Source organism: Camelus dromedarius, chromosome 13 (genome assembly GCF_036321535.1).
Source record: "Camelus dromedarius isolate mCamDro1 chromosome 13, mCamDro1.pat, whole genome shotgun sequence".
Taxonomy (NCBI): Eukaryota; Metazoa; Chordata; class Mammalia; order Artiodactyla; family Camelidae; genus Camelus; species Camelus dromedarius.
This window is the reverse complement of record NC_087448.1, coordinates 52,489,025-52,508,455: the sequence shown is the minus strand read 5'-3', so window position 1 is coordinate 52,508,455 and position 19,431 is coordinate 52,489,025. Positions and strand designations below refer to the sequence as shown.

General features: G+C 37.8%; 1 protein-coding gene across 2 annotated transcripts in view; it reads left to right on the top strand.

Annotated features, from left to right (window-relative positions):
- Positions 1–19,431, top strand: part of TSC22D1 (TSC22 domain family member 1) — a 110,043-nt gene that overhangs the window by 71,835 nt on the left and 18,777 nt on the right. The window contains exon 1 of one of the 2 annotated variants that reach the window (XM_064493146.1): positions 6,713–6,762. The exons of the other annotated variant lie outside the window; for it this stretch is intronic. The gene's annotated coding sequence lies outside the window, so the exon portion shown is untranslated. Of the gene's footprint in view, positions 1–6,712; positions 6,763–19,431 lie in introns of those variants that run through there. 2 annotated transcript variants of the gene reach the window in all.

The window sequence follows — 19,431 nt, the reverse complement described above, 5'->3', positions numbered from 1 at the left end:
ATTTTGATTTATGTTACTCTTCCTAAAATAAAAAGATGTTTAGCATCTTTATGAAAGCATTGGAATTTGAAAGGATGCAAAGAAATTATAACATCTTCAAGGAGTATAATTAAGGAGATAGGATCTAAATACATGAAGGTTTTCTTTTTAATTTGAATAATGCAGTAATATTTGTACGTGACTGTTAGTAAATTATACAGAAAATGTTTTTTAGGAGTTCAAAGGAGAAATACTTTTTACACTGGACCAGCTTGCCTCCCCCCCACCAACATTATTATTATTTTTTTAAAATCATTATTATTATTTAAAAATTATTTTGGTAGTTGTGGCCCCTTGGATATTCTAGGGGGACATAAAGAAGATAAAATCCATTCATGGATTAATAGAAATATTTACCATTTACATGTTATCTACCAGCATCATGGACCAAACCTCAAGGTGGGGCAGGAGTTATGTGTGGCGGTAACTGATCAACACTGAGTATTGTTCTGAGCACAGTACGTGCTCAGAAATACACGAACAAACAAATGAAAGCCTCTGCATCCCAGTAGTAATACCAACTGAAACCAGTGTTCTCATCACACAATAAATTTCTCCGTATAATTATAAAGAGCTAATTCCCTCCTGTGTCCTCTGGGTCTTGGCTTTATCAGGATGCATCACTTCTAGTTATCTTTCATCTCCACTTAACTGGCCGTGTGTGTGGACCAGCAAGCCCCCAGCCTCACCCCAGACCTCGTCTTCCTCACTCCGCATTCATCTCTGCGGCTGTGGGGTGGCTGTTCCCACTTCCTCACCACCCTGCAACCCAAGCTTCTGAAATTGTTCTTTTGCAGATATGCCCAGTGACTTCCTAACTGTCCAGCGTCGAGTCCGAGGAGCACCGAGCTCTGCTAGTTCTCTTCCCTTGACCTTGTCCTTTTTAGTCTTATTATCACCCCTTCCCTTTTTTTTCCCCTCCCAGCCCTCTTAACTGCTGGTGTGTCCTTAGGTCCTATCATTGGCCCTCTCTTCTTTTTACTCTACAGGTTTTGTTTGCATGCCAGGGATCCTGCCCCTGTCTGATGATGGGGTGCCTCCACTTGAGTTTTACCTGTGGGATCCAGGTCAACCCCTTGTAGTGCAGGGGGTACAGGGGATGGGCTTTAGCCCCTCAGAACCTCCATCACCTGTCAACACACTAGAGCTTCCCTGAGTAAGCAGACAACCTATGTAAAACAACCGACCAGAAAACACAAACACATGCAGAAGTAATCTGCTTGATATGGAAACTCAGCCTCAGGAAGTGTCTCTAACCCTTTCTGCCTCTGAATTGCTCCTCTGTAGACTTTTCTGGAGCTGCCCTTGAGTGGCCTCAGTTTCCCTGTGAGCACATCTACTGCCCGTCCCATCCAAGCTGGGCTCCTCATTTATCACTCCTTGCAGACAGTCTTGTGCTCCTGTATTCTGCCACAGTTAACAGTCCCAAGATGTGCTCTGTAGCACAGCCAGACGCCCTGATCATCCTGAATTCTGCTACTTCTCTCTTATCTTAAGTACCCAGTCAGTCCTGGGATAACTACTGCCTTAATATCTTTCATCCACGATGGAATTTACTCCACTATGTTAGAATTATTTGATCAACGTCTTGTTCCTTTCACGTGGGATTTTATGTCCCACGTACCTATCATAATTTGTATAGAGTAGTAAATGCTCAATTAATATTTTTATATGCAGAAATAAATTTATTAACAATCCCTAGATCCCAAAGAATTAATAGCATCACTCTATTGTCCTAAAAAAAACCCCACAGCACTATGGAACAATAGGTCTTCTAATCTTAATTTTTTTAAAATGTTATATTAATGAATGTTAATGTTATATTAAAGTGAAATACTTTAGATTTTCTTTTATAGTTTCTCAGTTTAAAAGAGAGTGTTTTATGTGCTATCAATACATCTTGGAACTTGTACACTTCTAATTCCTTCAGTTTTTAAAAATGAAGTCCAAATTCCCTGTCAGTCTTATTAATCCAGTTTTTCTTATTTAATAATATTTCTCACTATTATTTTTGTTCCTTGGATGTTCTCAAATGGTGCTTTGATAGTGACATTTTTGTTAAATGCATACTGTGCAATTCTCTTATTTGTTGTCATTTTTGAAATGAATTGTTCTCATTATACAGCAGTCCTCTCAGGGCCAGCCTCAGAGGGGTGGATTTTCTCCATTTCAGTCCTAAATAAATAGCCCAAGAGAGGGTGGAGTGTTCCAACTTCTAAATGGTTACAACTTATTTGTGTAGGCTTCCCAGTGTATTTGACATAAGAGAAGCATTCAGATAACTGAAGCAGACTTTCGGACCCCTAACCTCATTTCAACCTTCTAACCTTATTTTATTTACCCTTCTGAGGTGATGATGGTTTGATGACCACTCAGGTTCAGCTCCAGGGTGATGAGTTTTGTCTATAAGGAGTTGTCTACCACGTGGCTCTCAGCCTAACAAGACAGAAAAATGATCTCTTCTTCAGCCTCTGTGTGACTGGTAACAGTCTGCCCTTTTCGTTCCGTTGCTATTAATCTCCTGAGGCCCAGGAAGCCAGATAATCAGGTTTTAAGAATTACGTGATAAACGAGTCAGTAGTTCTGAAGCAAGATCTAAGCAACAGGGTATATGTCTTTGGTGCAGTGGCTTTATACAAGCTTCTTCAACGTTCAGAGTTAGTCTTTGATCTTTGAGTTTCTAGGCTGTGGACTGAAGGTTAGTTAGGGTTGCTGATTCTAGGTTCCTCAATACACTTCCCAGTCATCTGTGGTTCATCCAGTTCTGGTGTTTTCTGGAATCAGCCAGTCTCGTATAATTTATTTCACTGCATCTGCTCAGAGAGCCACTTGGGACAGAGCAAGAGGCCTTAATTTCTTTTCTTTCAGTAATATTCAGGGGGCTTTTATCTTCGGAGATGGAGGGCCTGAGTGATAGTCTCTGCCGCACACGGTACACGTGTGTGTTTGTGTGTATATACACACGTAGCACGCATTCCTGCCTTGTGCTGTTAGTTCACGGCCAGAGTCCCCGCCTAGCGCTGTGTATAAAGAACATTAGCGCCATGTGTGCGTCCTGGGCTCTCTTGCTGGGTGGCTGGTGTGCACAGCAGGCAGCAGGAAAGACTTGACTAACAGAATGTGGGAAACTGTCTATGAGTTTTCCGTCAATAGTTTAATGCTGGCTTATGTTTTGGAATGTGATGTAAATTTATTGTCTTTGCCTTATTTTAATTATTATTTATTTAATTATTAGGGCCTGTATTTGCTACATATTAAAAATATGAAGAAATTTCAATATTCCATAATTTACTTCTTTCAAATTTTGAGCTGTCATATTTGTTCTTTGTAGAGGCAATAGAGCTGTACGTTCAGGCATCAGGCTGCCAGATTCTAAGCCTGACTCAAAAAATGATTCACTTATGCCCATGAACTTGGGTATATTTCTTAGTCTTTCTGTGCCTCAGTTCTCCTGCCTATAAAATGGTAAAATAAAGTTATTGTGGGGATTATGTGAGATACTATGTAAGTACTTAGACTAGTGCGTGGATACTAGTCCCTCAGTAGTGGTAATACTACCATCCCCTCTATTTTTCCTATGGCAAACATTTGAAATGTGATTTTTAATGTAAATTTAAATTTTAATATTTCTTTAAACTTAAGACTTCTGGAATCTTCTGGCATCTATGAGAGAATGTTGTGGTTTAACTATTTAAGCACCTTAAAAGTGGTTCAGATTTGAAGTTCTCTCCCAGCTTTCACAAAGCCTCTGGTGAAATTATTTTACCTTTTACATAAGGACTTTATTTAAAAATAGGAGTAGCACTTGCTGTGTTCTCCACGGTCCCCCCTTTTCTCTCCTTCACACCCATCTGATCTCCAGATCGGTGTGTTTGGCGCCGGGGGTACAACCTACAGGGTCGTCAGAATGTGCCACCTTCTACTATACAGGTGATCTGATTCTGCAAAGCAGTGATTTTCAGATCTCTGAGAGCATCTGACAGGGAGACATTGCCTGGTCTAAGAGTTCAGGAAAGACTCCCTTTGGGAAGGAACTTGAGATGAAGTCTAAAGAATCTTCAGTATCATTAACTAGAAACAGTCAACAGGGCAGGGCCTGTATTTCCGGCAGAGATGGATGTTTGAATGGCTGAGATGGGAGGGAGCCATTATATATGAGGAAATTGTATTTAAAAAAGTAATGAATTCTTATTTTTTGCAGTTACAATATTTTACTATTAAATATATTCTAGGAATGGCCACATAACACTCTTAAAATTTTTAAATTAATTAGTAACTGCAGTAGTCTAATCTTTTGATAAAATCTTTATGTTTAAGAAAATGTAAAAAGAAACTATTTTTAGTGTAAATTGTAATTACTAAATGTAGAAAATCATCATCACAAAATTTGATCCAATTAGCTATGCTTTTAAAATTAAAGATTGACTTCAAGTATAAGACATGATAGTTTAGGGGTCAGATCATGCAGTTAAGGAATCATTTTCATTACTTTTTAAAAAATAGAGCCTATTCTCCATGTTTTTCTATACTGGACTTTATATACTGGCACCACGTGTTAGATGAGAACAAAAGGAGGAGAATCAGTTTATTAGTTATTTTAAGCTTTCTTCAAATTACAAATAATTTGTATTTTTTTGACTGATAGAACTAACCATTGTGTGTTATAATAATTCTGATGTATTTTTCTATACTTATATTCCTGGGAATAAATAACACAAGTTGTTCTGTAGTTTGTAGTTTATGTAACTGTTAAAGTAGAAAGTTGAATGGAGTTTGAGTATGATACCTAATTTACATATTTTGTCAGCAATCACATTTCAGCTCCTTTATAGAAACGCTGTATCCCTAACGACTTAAACATTTCTTGTTAGAATGTTAGTTTGCCATGACTGGATAATCTGTTTCATCGGCTGATGACCCTCCTCCAAGTGTTTCTTGGAGTCAGAGTATCTCACACGGGCTCATGTAGCTTATCTAGTGTTAACCACATGGCATTCGTTTCAATTTTTCTCCATCTCTTCAGACCACCCACCAAAGTTCTGCCCTGTTCAGTGGGCAGTGCCACTTTGGGTGGTTTTTTGCTGCTGATCCTCCTCTTGGCCATTGCAGGGACCACCTAGGCTGGGTCACTGAATGATTTCTAGGTCTTGCTGATGACGCAGTCTAGTCTGGGAGTTTTATTTGCAAAAATATTTTTCACTATCAACTTAATTTTCTTTAGTGGCATATACAGGACTGTTCCCATGCCATATCTCTTCATCAGTCTGTTTCAGAAAACTGTATTTTTCTATCAACTTGCCCACTTAATCTATATCTTTTTAATTATGGTTATATTCCTTTTTCATTCCTGATACTGCTTATTTCTGCCTTCTCTTCTTTTTTAATTAATCATACTGGGGGTTTAACAGTTTGTTTTACAGTCATTTTCGCAGAGCCCATTTTGGACTCTGTTGATCTAATATATATTTGTTTTTTATTTTAATGGCTTTTGCCATTGTCTTTATTATCTCCTTTTATTTTCTTCAGGTTTATTTTATTGGGTTTCCCCCCAGTTTTCTTCATAAAGCCTTATTCCACTAATCTTTAGCCTTTATTTTAATATTCAAGAGTGTACATTTCTCCTAAATGTTACTTCAGTTGCATTCTCCAAGTTTTGATATGTACTATATTTGTTGTTATTCATTTTAATCTCATAGTTTAAAAGAAAATCTGTGATGTTGACTCCTTTGCATTATATTTTCCTATCATAAAATTTCCTTAATTTTCTAGACTTTAAGCTCTTTTTTAAAAGCTCCAACTTGGACATTTACTAGTTATTTTCTGTTTTATAATAGACACCACCCTGTTTTTGTAGATGTCAGTTCCTTCCCCTTTGGTTGATTTTATCCATCTTTTCCTACCTTCTGGAGTAGCACTGCAGACTGTGTAGGAGAAAAACAAATGAAGAACTATGTGTTTCTCTTTCTTTCCCACCCCATCCCCACCTCTGCTCCAGTAAGTGGTATATTTATAGGACTCGAGTGGAATATCTTGGGCTCAAACTGCAGGAAGTACTGTGGGGCCTCCTGGGGATGAAAAGGCTGTGGGCAGCTAGTTTCTCCATCTCTCTCTGAGCCCTCCTATCTGCTCGTTCCAGTTTGGCTTTGCTTGTCAGCTTGATTTTTCCTCCCTTCCCTCCTTTGCTCCTTCTCTTCTTGTCTGCCTCTCTCCCTGCCCCTCCCACCCACCTCTCTTCCCTCCCCCTCTCCTTTCCTGCCTTCATTCCTTCCTTCATCTTTTCTCTTCCTCAAGTCTTCCATTCTTGCATCCTCATTGTTCCACTCGCCACCCCAAACATGTTTCAATAGTTGGGAAACCCCCTACTACTCCTGGTTTTTAGATCAAGGACACCCCCAGAAGCCATAAGAGCACTGACTCAGTTACACCCTCAGAAAACCTGAAGAAACTCTCCTGCGCCCTTTAAAATCCTAAACATAGCAAGTCACTGTGTTCACATTTTTTTTTTGTGTCCCCTCGGAGGCCCAGTCATCATCAATAAATTGAGTCCCTGCCCCTTTAAACAGAAACTGCCTTGGGGGAGGGATGGAACCTGGGCTGCTTCCTGGAGCTCTGGGGCCACCAGGGGTGTCAGTTGGGCCTGGATGAAAAGAGCAGCCCAGGGAAGCCACGGTGGCTGGCGCGTGTGTCACGAGAATTTTTCTGTAGCCTAGTGATAGACCAGCTGTGAGTACTTACATGTAATTCATTAACTGGAGAGAATTGCCCCTCTGTGATCCTGAAGTGGTCCTGAACGGTGTTCCTTACCTTGAAAGGCAGTTGGCTTCCACATACCCATCTGGGAAGGTGAAAGAAGGTTCAGTTCAGCCATTTTTGTTTTTGTTTTTGTTTTTTCTAGTTGGGACATTTTAGAAGCTGTTTTTTAAAAACTACTTGGAGGATTATTTGGAGATTATGAAGGAAGGGATTTTTTTTCCTTTCCTTGTTAACTGAGATGAACTGTAGAAAGTCCTATTTTAGTCGAAGATCTTTAAAATTGTAGTTTCATAACAGCTTTTTAATTTGTTTGGTTCCCTGGGGGAAACCATTATGAAGTGACTTGAAACTGCAGATGCTTTAGAATTTTATGTTGAGCTTTTCTATCAGAACATAGTACCTTCATTTAGCCTTACTTGAAAATGATGTTAGTATGTTTATAGTATGTTTTCAAAACAGAGGCCTTTAGATTTATATGTAAGCATCAGGTGCATGGTTCTTTTGAAATGTTCAAAATTTTTGTGAATGCTTCTTAGAGCTGGTGAATTCTAGCTTAATTAAAAACATATATTTTATATACTGTATATATTTTATAACAGTATATATATGTACTGTTTCTGTAACTTAAGCTGACTTGAATGCTAGCAAAAGTACTCATGTGTAGTTCAACATAAATTTAAAATTCTTAAGAGTAGTTGATATTAACTCTTAGGGATTAATTTAGAATTATGATTTTAAAACGGTTTAAGTTTCAAAAACAGTTGTTCACTAGCTTAAAATTAAAGAAAATAATTATAGGAATTTTGCAGTTGGCTTACTATACAAAGACATAGATTTTAATTAGTTTTATTTAAAGAGAGATACACCAAAAAGATAATGGACAAATAAACTTTAAGTCTTTTATAGTTAAATCTGTAGAGTTCATCAGTATTAACAGTTTAAAGAAAAGATACATCATGCCTTAGAGCTGAAAGTACAAAAGGGAAGTTTTTCTGCTTAGCATAAATGAAAATTCTTGAATCTTAAAGGAGAAACAAGCTTTTTGCCTAAATTAACTCTTGCATATGATGGCAAAATTTTCTAATTATTTTTAGTGAAAAATTAATGAATCCATTTTTTAAAATTCTACTTTATTTTTCATTTATGGGCTCCAGAAGTGTTTGTAAACTTTATGATTTTAGGGTAGTGAGGGAACTAAGAGATCTGATTGCTAATGGTCAAATAATGTCTGTTTTCATAATGGTATAGATACAGATGCAAAGATTGATTGTTTTTTTAAAAGTCACTGAAATAACTTAGATTTTAGTTATTGACAAATAGATGACCAGGAGTTGTGGTTTATGATGTAATTTTTTTAGAACTGGCTTGTGATGATTTAAAAAAAGACGTACTTTGTTAAACCAAATAGAACCTATGATTCACGAATATGCCACTGAGATTAATGGTTAATTGAGAATATTTTGGATATATAAGATAAATTTCATCTCAATTATAGTATTAAGTGATCTTATTTGCCCACCTATTTTGTAATGACCTGCATCTCTGATTACTGGCTTTAGAAGCAACTTAATACTTTATAAGTGCTTTTACATGTGTTGCTTCATCTGGATCCTTAGAATAACTTGTGAGGGAGGGAAGGCAAATAATTCATCCTTATTGCTACTTATGGAAGCATAGCTCGTCAGTCAGACTAAGTCCCAGTCTTTCAGCGCGTGTTTGTCCTTTTTATATATATGCAATACATATAAAGTACGCTTAATAAACATTTGTTGAATGAATTAGCATAATTTTGATCATAAAGCAATATATACTATTAATGATTTAATTAGAAATTTCTTTAATAAATTAGAAGGGAAAATTCTTCAAATCCATCTACATTGTATTGGATGAAAGATAAAAAAATTATCTCACATATGTCATTTGTATGTGATTGTAATATGTAAAATGTAATTATATATCTGTATGTACATTAAAAATATATAATTATAGTGTATATTATGGTGTATATATACATATACATATGTATATGCACTTGTAAGTATATGTATTAACTAACATTTTATTGGCAATTTAAAATCTGATAGCAGAGCTGGTCTGATTGAAGAAGTGTAGAGAAATTTGTCTAATTTTAAGGACATTTAAGGAGAAAATTAAGAAAAGCAGTTTATCTAAAAAGCTAATGGGGGAAATGGAGTACAGAAAGGGCTGTGATAGAGCTTTAAAAGCTGGTGCTTGGTTAAAACAATGGAATTTAAAGCTAACAAACTTGAAAAATCTTTGTTTCTTTAGTTTTCTTTAATCTTCTATTTTTCTGAGTTTACTTATGGAATTCATAGGTAATACTGATATCCTTGTTTCTCCTGTAGCCATTCAGTGGGTTATTTGGACATTTTAACTTGTCAACAGAAAAGCTAAAAAGATTGTGAAAACATTTACTTGCATAATCATTATCCCTGATAAAACTTTTTGTTTTGTATTTTTTTCTATTAACATAGTACAAGACTTTATGTGGTAAAAGTAAACACTTAGCACAGTTGTACAATTAAATGTGAAGCTTATTTGGAGAATGATTTTGAAGATGGAAGGGACAAAAATAGAGACCTCAAAACACAATTAGCTGCCATTCTTCCCAAATTCCATTACACTCTCTGCATGTGTGTCTTGAAATAATTATCCTTACACTGTCCCATTGTCTCTCCTACTAAAATTTTTCAAGGTAAAGACTCTGCCTTTTCATGTTTTTGTCCTCAGCCCCTGGTACAAATAGCAAGTTCTCAGAGATTTGCTGGCTGGATGGGTGGGTGAGAGGGGAGGGAGAAATCAGATATGCCCATAGTTATAAAGGTCTGAGGCACTGATGCCGGCATGCAAGTGAAAAACTGCTGGTATATATGAAAAAAGAGAAGGCAGAGTCCTGGCACTGTGAGATAAAAGAGATGACCAGTGTTTGTTGAACCAAAGATGTAAGTTCAGATGATGCTGTAGAACAGAAAAATCCAACAGTCTCCTTGGCCTTCTTTCCGGGAAGTTTTAATAGTGAGAAGGCAACATAAATGTAATTTAGAGCCTTCATTAAAAGAAAGACAAGAAACAAACAAAAATTTAGCCAGAAGTTCTAATTTATTACTTTTCAGAAACATTTTAAGCAGATACTCTACTTTTATCTATATGAATACCTATGCTATTGGAAATGGTGCTTGGAAACTGAAAGCAGACAGGCTGTCACTTAGGACAGGCTATTTGACCCCCAAGCCTCAATGACCTTGTTGGTAAGTTGGGGATATGAGTGGTTACCTCCTCCACAAGGTTAACATGAGGATTATTAAATGAGATAGATCAGCTCAATCACAGATTTAGAGGAAGCTCTCAATAAATATTAGGTCTTACAATGAACTATCTAATTATAGCTGAGCAATATTCAACAGTTTTTGACCTTTATAAATAGAATTCCATATGGTCCATCCTAGTATTACTGTCATCATATGTTTGTGTAATCGGTGTTCTTATTTTCACAGAATAAACTTCCACTCCCTTATCTGTCAAGAGACTTAGTCTTCATTGAATAGTTTTCTTAAAAGGAATTAATTGTTACAGATGGCGCTCTGAAAATGTCAGTGGTCCTGTATTTTTATCCACTGTTTTAAAACTAGTTTTTTTATGTCAACATGATATTAAGAAACTCCATAGTATTTTATTTGGGAGTCGGTACAATTTAAGCTATAAAATATATGTAGTCAAGGTGCTATAGAATCTTACCATACTTCATCCTACTTCAGAATTTAAAGTTGATCAAGCAAGGCTATCTAGCGGGCAATAAAAAATTTGCAGGTCCATTTATTCAACATGAGGGTTATTTAATTACCAGAAAGGAGAGCGCCATCCATTACTGATCTGAAGAGTTTATTGAGAGTTCCAAGTGCTCACTATTGCATTTCTACATCTTACTTTTGAAGAGCCGGCTTAGTTCTGACCTTAGAAACAACTTCATTAAGCCAAACATTGACAATTTAATACTTTTTTTGTAAATTTCATGACCATTAATATCAGCATTTAAGATTTTAAAGTACTTCTTATCAGCATTTAAGATTCTAAAGTAATTAAAGTGATTAATGTTTTTCTAAATAAGCACATTTTTAAAAATCAAAATTTGTTTTAAAATATGAGGTGGTGAAGTGCTTTTGAATAAGTACCACAAGGTGGCAGGATTGTATTTTTGTCGATTCTTTTTGCTTTGATGTACTGCAAACTCAGTTATCTAAAATCAAAGTTTTCCGTGTGGTTAACTGTTAAGCATTTCATAAACCAGAACTTTTAAATTTTAACTTTTCTGATGGAAAACTTTCTAAACTACATTCCATGCTTTCCTGAATTCGTAAGCAGAAGAATATAACTTAGCCTTTATCAATAAGCCATTTGAATCCCAGTCATTGGGTTGTGATTAAGATGAAGTGATCGATAAAGGCGGTACAAGGAATGAGGACTGGCCCCAGCAGAGACTCGAGAACTTGTGCTCTTAAGAGCTGTGCTTGGGTCAGCTTGCTTTCTGCTGATCCACATTTTTTCCTGTTGAAGTGAAGTGAATCATGTCAAGTGGAAGACTCTGGTGTAGTCAAACGTAATTGCTTTCTGCAAAATTAAATAGCAAATGAAGCAGACATTGCCTTCTCCTGGGGTGTGGGGGTGGGTGTGACAGGTGGTTTGGGGGAAGGAAAATAAACTATGAGGCTTTAGAAAGTCTTCATCAAAAGCCACTCTGGAAAAGGCAGTCCCAAACCATAAGGAATAGGATTCTATCAATATGAGGGACGTTAGAAACTAATGTAACCATAGTGGAGCAGCTTTAAGAAAAATTATTTCCTGTGATAATATTTTAGACTCCGAATCATACATAATCTGTGTGAAAGAGAGAATATTGATTATAAACGACGTATTCAGGGATGGATGTCTTTCCTTGGTGACTCTGTCCTCCTGCTCTGGTCAAGGGAGAGCTGTTTCAAGGCAGTTTGTGCCTTTATTGGTGAGACACAAGCGTTGGGTAGAATCTTCTGTCTCTTGGATGCTGCCTTTTTGCCAGAGCCTGTCTTTCCCCTCCCACGTGCTTCCAGGTCTACAGTTGCTCTGTGAATCTGTTACAAAAGACTGGACAAAAGACAGGTTTTCTTCTGGATATCGTTCCTTCATTCATTATTTGCATATTTTTCTCACTCTTTAAAAAAGATTGTATATAGAATTCATTGGGCCGAATTTCAGAACGAGTCCACATAAGACCTCCCATCAGCACGAAGAAAGCACTAGCTGAGCTCTGCTGATTCAGGGGAGAGAAGAGGACGAGGTTTCCAGCAGCTGCCCTGTGTTTCTCTGGCTCCCTGCTGTGGTCCTCGACCTGCCTGCCGCTTCCCTGCCCTCCCTAGTGAGCATCGACTCACTCACGGAGGGTTTTTTTTTCCCTCATCTTTCATTCGGCTCTTCTGGGGTAATCGGAGAACTTCATCAGAACTCCAGAGAAGCCCCGGGAAATGACTGCTAAATGAGCTCTGAAATAGATACAGAGCATAGACACTTGAGCCTTTCTTCTTGGTTCTCCTCGGTGGTACAACTTTTTTCTTTTTTTAAACTTATAGTAGACAAGGGAGTAGAAGTTTCATGACTAAAACATACGGATAAATTTCTCTGGCTTGTAATTTAAGGATGTATACATTTTCCTCCTGGCAAGGTATCATATGTTTTTAAGTAAAAGCTGTCTTATTCAAGATTTGAAAACTGGTTTTGTGGATTATATAAAAGATTCATGCTTTAAGAAACAACCTGAACCCTCTTTGTTGTCTTGGGGCAGTTTTTGTGTAACTGCACACGCTGAAACTAAATTCACTCTAGCTCTGAGATGACCTGAGAGATCAGATGTGATAGCTTAGCTGTGTTAAGAACACCCTCCTACACATTCTGCAGAAAACTTAAAAACTATTAGCATAAGCAGCTGGTTTGAATTGGAGCCAAGTTTGAATATTTAACTCCAAGATAGAATCACATTAAAAGTATCTAAAGAATTAGTCCGCAATTTAAGTATTTTTCTCATTTTAAATGTAGTTTTAAGGTATATTTAATTCTTGTTTTGATGAAGGAATTTTGGATTGAAAATGCATTGTAGTTTAATTTTTTTAAAAAAGAAGTTAGAAATAGGTTACAGACTTTGATTGCCAAGCTAAAGATTGAGATTTTTATCCTATAGGTAGGGTGTAGTCATTAAAGGACTTGTAATTGAACAAGTGACAGATAAGAAATTAAGAAAAAAATTAAGACTATTAGCCTGGAAGCAGTATACAAGATGGATTTGCTTGGATCCAGCTGGATAGAGATTAGAGCCAGACGGACCAGTTGGGATTAAATGGCAATAATCCAGAAGTCTTCTGATATGGGTCTGGATTAGGGTGTTGGCAACAGAAATAAAAAAAGAATTAAAGGCAGAGATATTAGCAGAGAAGAATTGATAAGACAGCAGATTGCTAAGTGAGTAAAGAAAAAAGTATGTGATATAAAATTTCTATTTTTGTCCGAGACAGAAGTCTTAGACACAAGCCCATCTTCTAGAGGAAAACTATTTTGGTACATTTAGCATTTTGCAAATTCTTCATAATGTAGGAGATAATGCTGCTTGATTTAAAGCCCAGTAAAGGGAGACACAGTTGATACTGAGCCCGATTTCACAGGCTGATAAGGCTAAAAGTGACTTTGAAAGATCATAGTGCAGTGGTTCTCAAATACTAGCAGCCTCAAAATCACTTGGTTTACTGGGGATGGGGAGGGTGTTTTAGAAGATGCAGAATGTCATGGTTAAGAGCACAGACTCTATGGAGGTCTGCAGGTTGGAAGCTTGGATCCACCCTTTACTATGGGCCAAGCTACTCTGTTAACTGCTCTGTGTCCCGGTTAACTATTAGGGGAATTACAGGAACAGAATCAGATGATTCATACAAAATGCTTAGAAGATTGCCTGGCACGTTGTAAATGCCGAATAAATGGTAGCAGCTCTTATTGTTATCAATTTATCATTTCCTCCCTCTGGAGAGTAATTCATACCTTTGACATTGGACTCAGGAATCTGTATTTTAAAAATATCCCTTCCTACAGCTCTGATTACTAAATTTGCAAACTTTTGTTGCAACCTGCTTTTCTACCTCCATATGCTAGGACTGTGTTTCAATCTCCCAATCCATTTTCATTCTTTATTTTGACATTCCAAAGACAGCCATGTTTATAAATGGTGTGTGCTACAGTTTCAGTGTGCTCGGTCAGGAACTCCTTTTGAGTAGCTTATCTGAATCCCTCTGGAAATTCCTCTAAGCCTCTCCCCCACATTGCTCTCCCCTTCAAGTCTCCCAGTGGGACTGAGCATCCTGGCCCTTAGGTGCCAGGGCCACGTGCTGCCTCCCCCGAAGCCGAATTATTGCTCCCTGGTCTTGGTCCTCACCCTCCAGCCCTGCTTATTTCCAGCCCTACCTGCGCCCTCAGAAATATCTTCGTAAGTTGGGGGAAATGAATATACAGTCTTACTGACTAATTACAACTGAAACCTTTTTTTAAAATGCATAAATATGATCAGGTTTTGGGTTTTGTTGTTGTTTAAATTCTGCCTAAGACATATTCTCCAGTTCTCTGTTGCTGGTGTCTTGCTCTGGTTAACCCTGGCTTCACTTTGAAATCACCCTGGGGAACTTTTAAAACCTACCAGAGCTCAGGATGGGCCTCAGCACCTATGTTTGTGAAAAACTTCCCACTTGAGTCTAAGGTTCCACCAAGGTTGAGAAGCACTGAATTAGCTTCAGTCTCATCATTGTCCTTTTCTCCACCCACCGCTGCCCCGCTCCAGCCCACCGACACAGTGCTGTTAGACAAGGAATGCCTCAGCCATCTGAAGTGAGCATGGCTCTCCTAGTGCGGCAGAAGAGTTGAGGGGATAAAGAGAAAGCTTACTGAAGCCTGTGTTTTTCCTGGTGGGCGCGCTCTGTACTCCTGACTCTCTGCTTTAGACCTTCGCACATCTTATTCCCGTATTAGGTCAGAGTCTTCTAAAACTGTACAATTTTCCTTAATAGTGCAGGCATTTCTTCTATACCATGATAACGTTGTCTCTAAAAACCTTCTCATTTTCCAAAATTGTATGCAAAAAATAAGACAGTTTATGGAGAAAACAGCTGGGGCCAGCCACCCACACTTAAGTGGCTTTGTAACCAGAGCCCTGAGAAGATAAAAAATGGGTACCAGCTCCACATAGCTGGAAGCTCTTATGGTAGATATTAAAAATACATTCAGAAAAGTAGAGTGAAATGCCAGCAACATGTTAATTAGAGCAGAGGCGGCAGGTGCAAAGATAACGCAGAAGGAAATGGAGCTTGAAGCCAGCAGGGCGGTGAGGCTGGCAGTTCCCGGGCAGAGGCTGAAAGCTGCACAGAGCTGGCGGGGGGACTCCTGGGGAAGCGTGTGCTTTTAAGTTTCGTTAAACACACATGAAAGGGTTTCTGCTGCTGCTAAACAGCAACAGAGCCTGGAACTCTTTCCTTTCTTGCTGAAGATTGTAATTCACTGGCTGTTCTGACAACTCTTGGGTAGGAAAACCCCCTGTGAAGCAACACCGCTTCTGTGTTAGACTGACATCATTTTTCCACTTACTAATCACTTATGAATTAATTTGCCTTCCAGAAACACACGTTATAGCAAAAAAGACTATATATCAAAAAAAAAAGACTGTATATCACAGTTTGTACTCCCAGACTAATTTGTGACATGAATCGATTAAGGCCTCTCTTGGCCACTAGAATGTGAGCTCCATGAGGTCAGGGACTGGGACTGTTTGGACTTCCCATCCTAGGAGGCATTTGTGGAATGAATGAATGACTTAGAACTTCTTTAAAGAAAGTGGTGGGAGTCCTTAAAGTTAGAGGCATTCAGCTGAACAGTAAAAATGATAGAACTTTACAGAGGGTTTAGGAAGTAGAAGAAATCATCCCTGATCTTCCTCTACTACAGTCATTCTTTATTCTCATTCTTATTCTTATTCTTATTCTCATTCTTATTCTTATTATTCTTATTCTTATTCTTATTCTTTTCTTATTCTTATTCTTATTCTTATTCTTATTCCTATTCTTATTCTTATTCCATGACCTTTTGAAATATACATTTTATTAGTTCTCTGTTGCTGTAACAAATTACCTTAAAATTTAGTGGCTTAGAACAACAATAAACATTTGTTTTCTTACTCGGTTTCTGGGGGTTAGGAACTCGAGAGTGGCTTAGCTGGATGGTTCTGGCTCAGGGTCTCTCCTGAGGTTATGGTCGAGATGTCAGCCAGGAGGCAGTCATCTGAAGCCTTGACACTGGGCTGGGGGATCCACTTTCAAGAGAGCTCACTCACATGGTTGGCACGTTGTTGCTGCGTGTTGGCAGGGTGCCTTCCATTTCTTGCCACGTAGGCTTCTCCGTGGGCTGCATGAGGGTCTTCATGCGTGACAGCTAGCCTCTCCCAGAGAGAGTGATCAAAGAAGTCACACCCCATCATTTGTGCAATATTTTTCACAGGTCAGCACTATTTGTTGTGGAAGGTGGAAGGGGATTACACAAGGATGTGCATACCTAGAGGGGAGGGTCACCGGAGGCCATCTTGGAGGCTGGGTACCACACGTATGCATTCATGGTTCTAGCTGTCATCATAGGATATGCACAGTCTGTATTGCTTTGTCCACTTAACATGTGAAGTGTTTTCATGTTGCTTAGTTTCTGTTATTTTTGGTGTCTGTAACTCCCTAGTTTCTTTTTGTTTCTAAACATGAGATTATAACATGTAATAGTTAGACTTAATTTTCCCTAAAATTCAATTCAGCAGGCATCGAAGTCCCCTCTATGTACATAGCTAAGCATTTTAAATTTGCCACTATATCCCTGAATGTTACAAAAATGTAGGCTATGTACATACATGTAAAATAACTCAATTACGGATACAGTAAACAGTATGGAAAGTGACTGACTTTTTTCTTTTTTCTTTCATGATTCAATCTACTTCTGGCATTGTTCTTTAACAATTACTGTAATTGGATTGCAGGTAAGGAGCCTTAAATTTTTTCTCCTTCATCATATCTTAAGAGCAAATGAGTATAAATTGGCAAATAAAATTTTGTAGAAACCATTGAATCAGGTACCACACATTTAAGGATTCAGATACTTCTTTTAAAAGGCCATCTTCATAAACTTCCTTATGAAATTCAGTAGTTAATCTGAATTTATTCCCATTGAGTCATCTCTGAGGTCATGTGCACAGTGATTTACCCATGGGCAGGACAACTACCTTAATTTCTAGTTCAGAGTCAAGAGTACAACCAGTCACTGAGCTGCAGTTTAGCCAAAGCTACTGTTTCTGTTCTTCTGGGTAGACTGAAGACTAACACAGGTGTGTGAGAAGTTTGCGAGCATGTCTAATGAGTTGAATGTGATTTACAGACACAGGTCATTACTATACTTTTCCATTCCATAATTTTAACTGATATTCCGTAATTTTAGGAAATCACATACAGTTTTTATATCCATGTATACTTTCTCTCCTCATAAAGCTTATACACAGATGATGATGTCTGTTTTTGTTACTTTGTCAAGAAAAACTGATCCCTTTGATCAAACGCTTGAGAAACTTACATGCAAAATTTTTTATATGATCAATTTTAGGTCTTTTTTTTTTTTCAGAATTAGGATTAGTGGGAGTAAGGACTAAAATTATTAAGTGGATCTCTTTTATTGAAAAAAGGGACGTGATTTATTTTTCATATTTCTTAAGCTTTTAATAAGTGTAACATGCATCTAAAGTCTTATTTGTAATTATGTACGTTAACTTGATTTGTATACATTATATGTTTTAATGTAGGCTTTACTTTTCGCAGATGGGTAAACAGTTTTTAAGACTCAGAAGGCTTACTAGAAATGTATCATTACTACTTTCTTTTGTTGTACAAAGTCTGCTCTTATTTTCCATAAAAGAGATTGAATGAGGCCACTGTGATGTAGCGTTTACAGAGCCATATTTACTGCTGCGTAGTAGCTTTCTAAAATGTTTGTGTGTGTAAAGTAGATGTTTGATGTTCCATAACCTGAGCAAAACAAGGTGAACTTCATAACTGTTCTTGAGATTTTGCTGAAATAACATTTGTGTGTATGTATTTTGACAATCTAGGAGTCACCAGTCTGGATTACTCTTATTGTATAATGGTTTCTGTCTAATATATATACTTATTTGTTACAGTGATAGGGCCATTTGAATTGATGATTATACTTTGATTACCTGGCTTCCTTTCAAATCATTCTTCCTCCCTCATTAAAGGGCTAAGCCCCTTAAACAGAACTTTTTTCTAGTCTTTGCTTTAGTCCTCCTTTCATGGAGCCTCCATGCTGTATCTGGAACGGTCGCGTCTGTTCTGAAGGAATGCGGTTTCTGAAGTCGAGGGCACTGCGCTGCAGTAATCCGTCCTCTCAGCGGCTGCTCCCGCTTCCTAGAGGCCGGGTTGATTTGGCTGGTGTGCACTAGTTAGGTTCAACTGGCTGTTTGCAGCCAGTCTCTATTCTGATTGGCTAGGCTCATGTGTTGTGGGGTAGATTTCAGATTCCTTAGCAGCATTTTCAAGATTCTTGGGAATTGGAAGGTCTCTGAATACTTCTGCCTTCATCTTTAGCTAGATACCTGTTTCTCATCAACCTGGCAATTTGGTTGGATATAGATAACCACCTTCTTCAATTAACTTGTGTATTATTGCTGGAAATTCTTCAGCAGTTTTCTCATCTGCAATCTCTGCTTCACCTGACAGCTGAAAGCTTTGAAATTATAGACATTTTTGAAACTACTAAACTGGTCATTAGTAGCACTAAAAGAAGCTACTTCTGCAGGACCTGGTGATTTCCACGTAAGGGCTTCGTATAGAGACAGTGCTTTCTCTTTGATTGTGAGAAAGGCTGTTCCTGGATTTTTGTTTGGGTTTGTTATGTTTTGCTATTTGTTCTTCAGTCCGTGTACTCAGCAATCTTTGCGTTTCCCCTCTTTTCTTTAGCGCTTGTTCTTACTGACTTCACAGCACTTGAAGTTCCTCTACTTGTGGGTGTTTCATTTTCATGTGTTATCTTTGGTGATCCAGGTGTGGGCTCCTTTATGCTTGCTGCTCTGGAGATATCCCATGTTCTCTTGTTTCTTTCCAAAGCGTCTCCCTTAATAGTTAAATGTTTTTCTTTTGCATGCACTGCTTGGTATTTTTGAACCAGAGTGGTTAGACTCTGTTTGGGATTTGAGTAAGTGCATTTTTTTACAGACAAAAGTTAACATTTGCAAAAGAAGAGCAAAACAACCTTGTAGGATAACAAACGTGAACCGAGTAGCTGGTATATGTTTGAGATGTGTGTGTGTATGTGTTTTCCCAGGCAGCTTGGTTCAGCTGGGTGCAGTTTCCTGTGTTTAGCTAGTATTTCTTTTTTCTCTCTCTCTCTTTTTTTTTTTAGCTACTATTTCTGAAGGCATAAGCATAAGCAAAATGTGAAATACGAATTTTGTCAAATTGTTCTCTAACGTATAGATTGTGTTGGAACAAATATGCGTTTTCCGAACAAGTTTTATAGCAG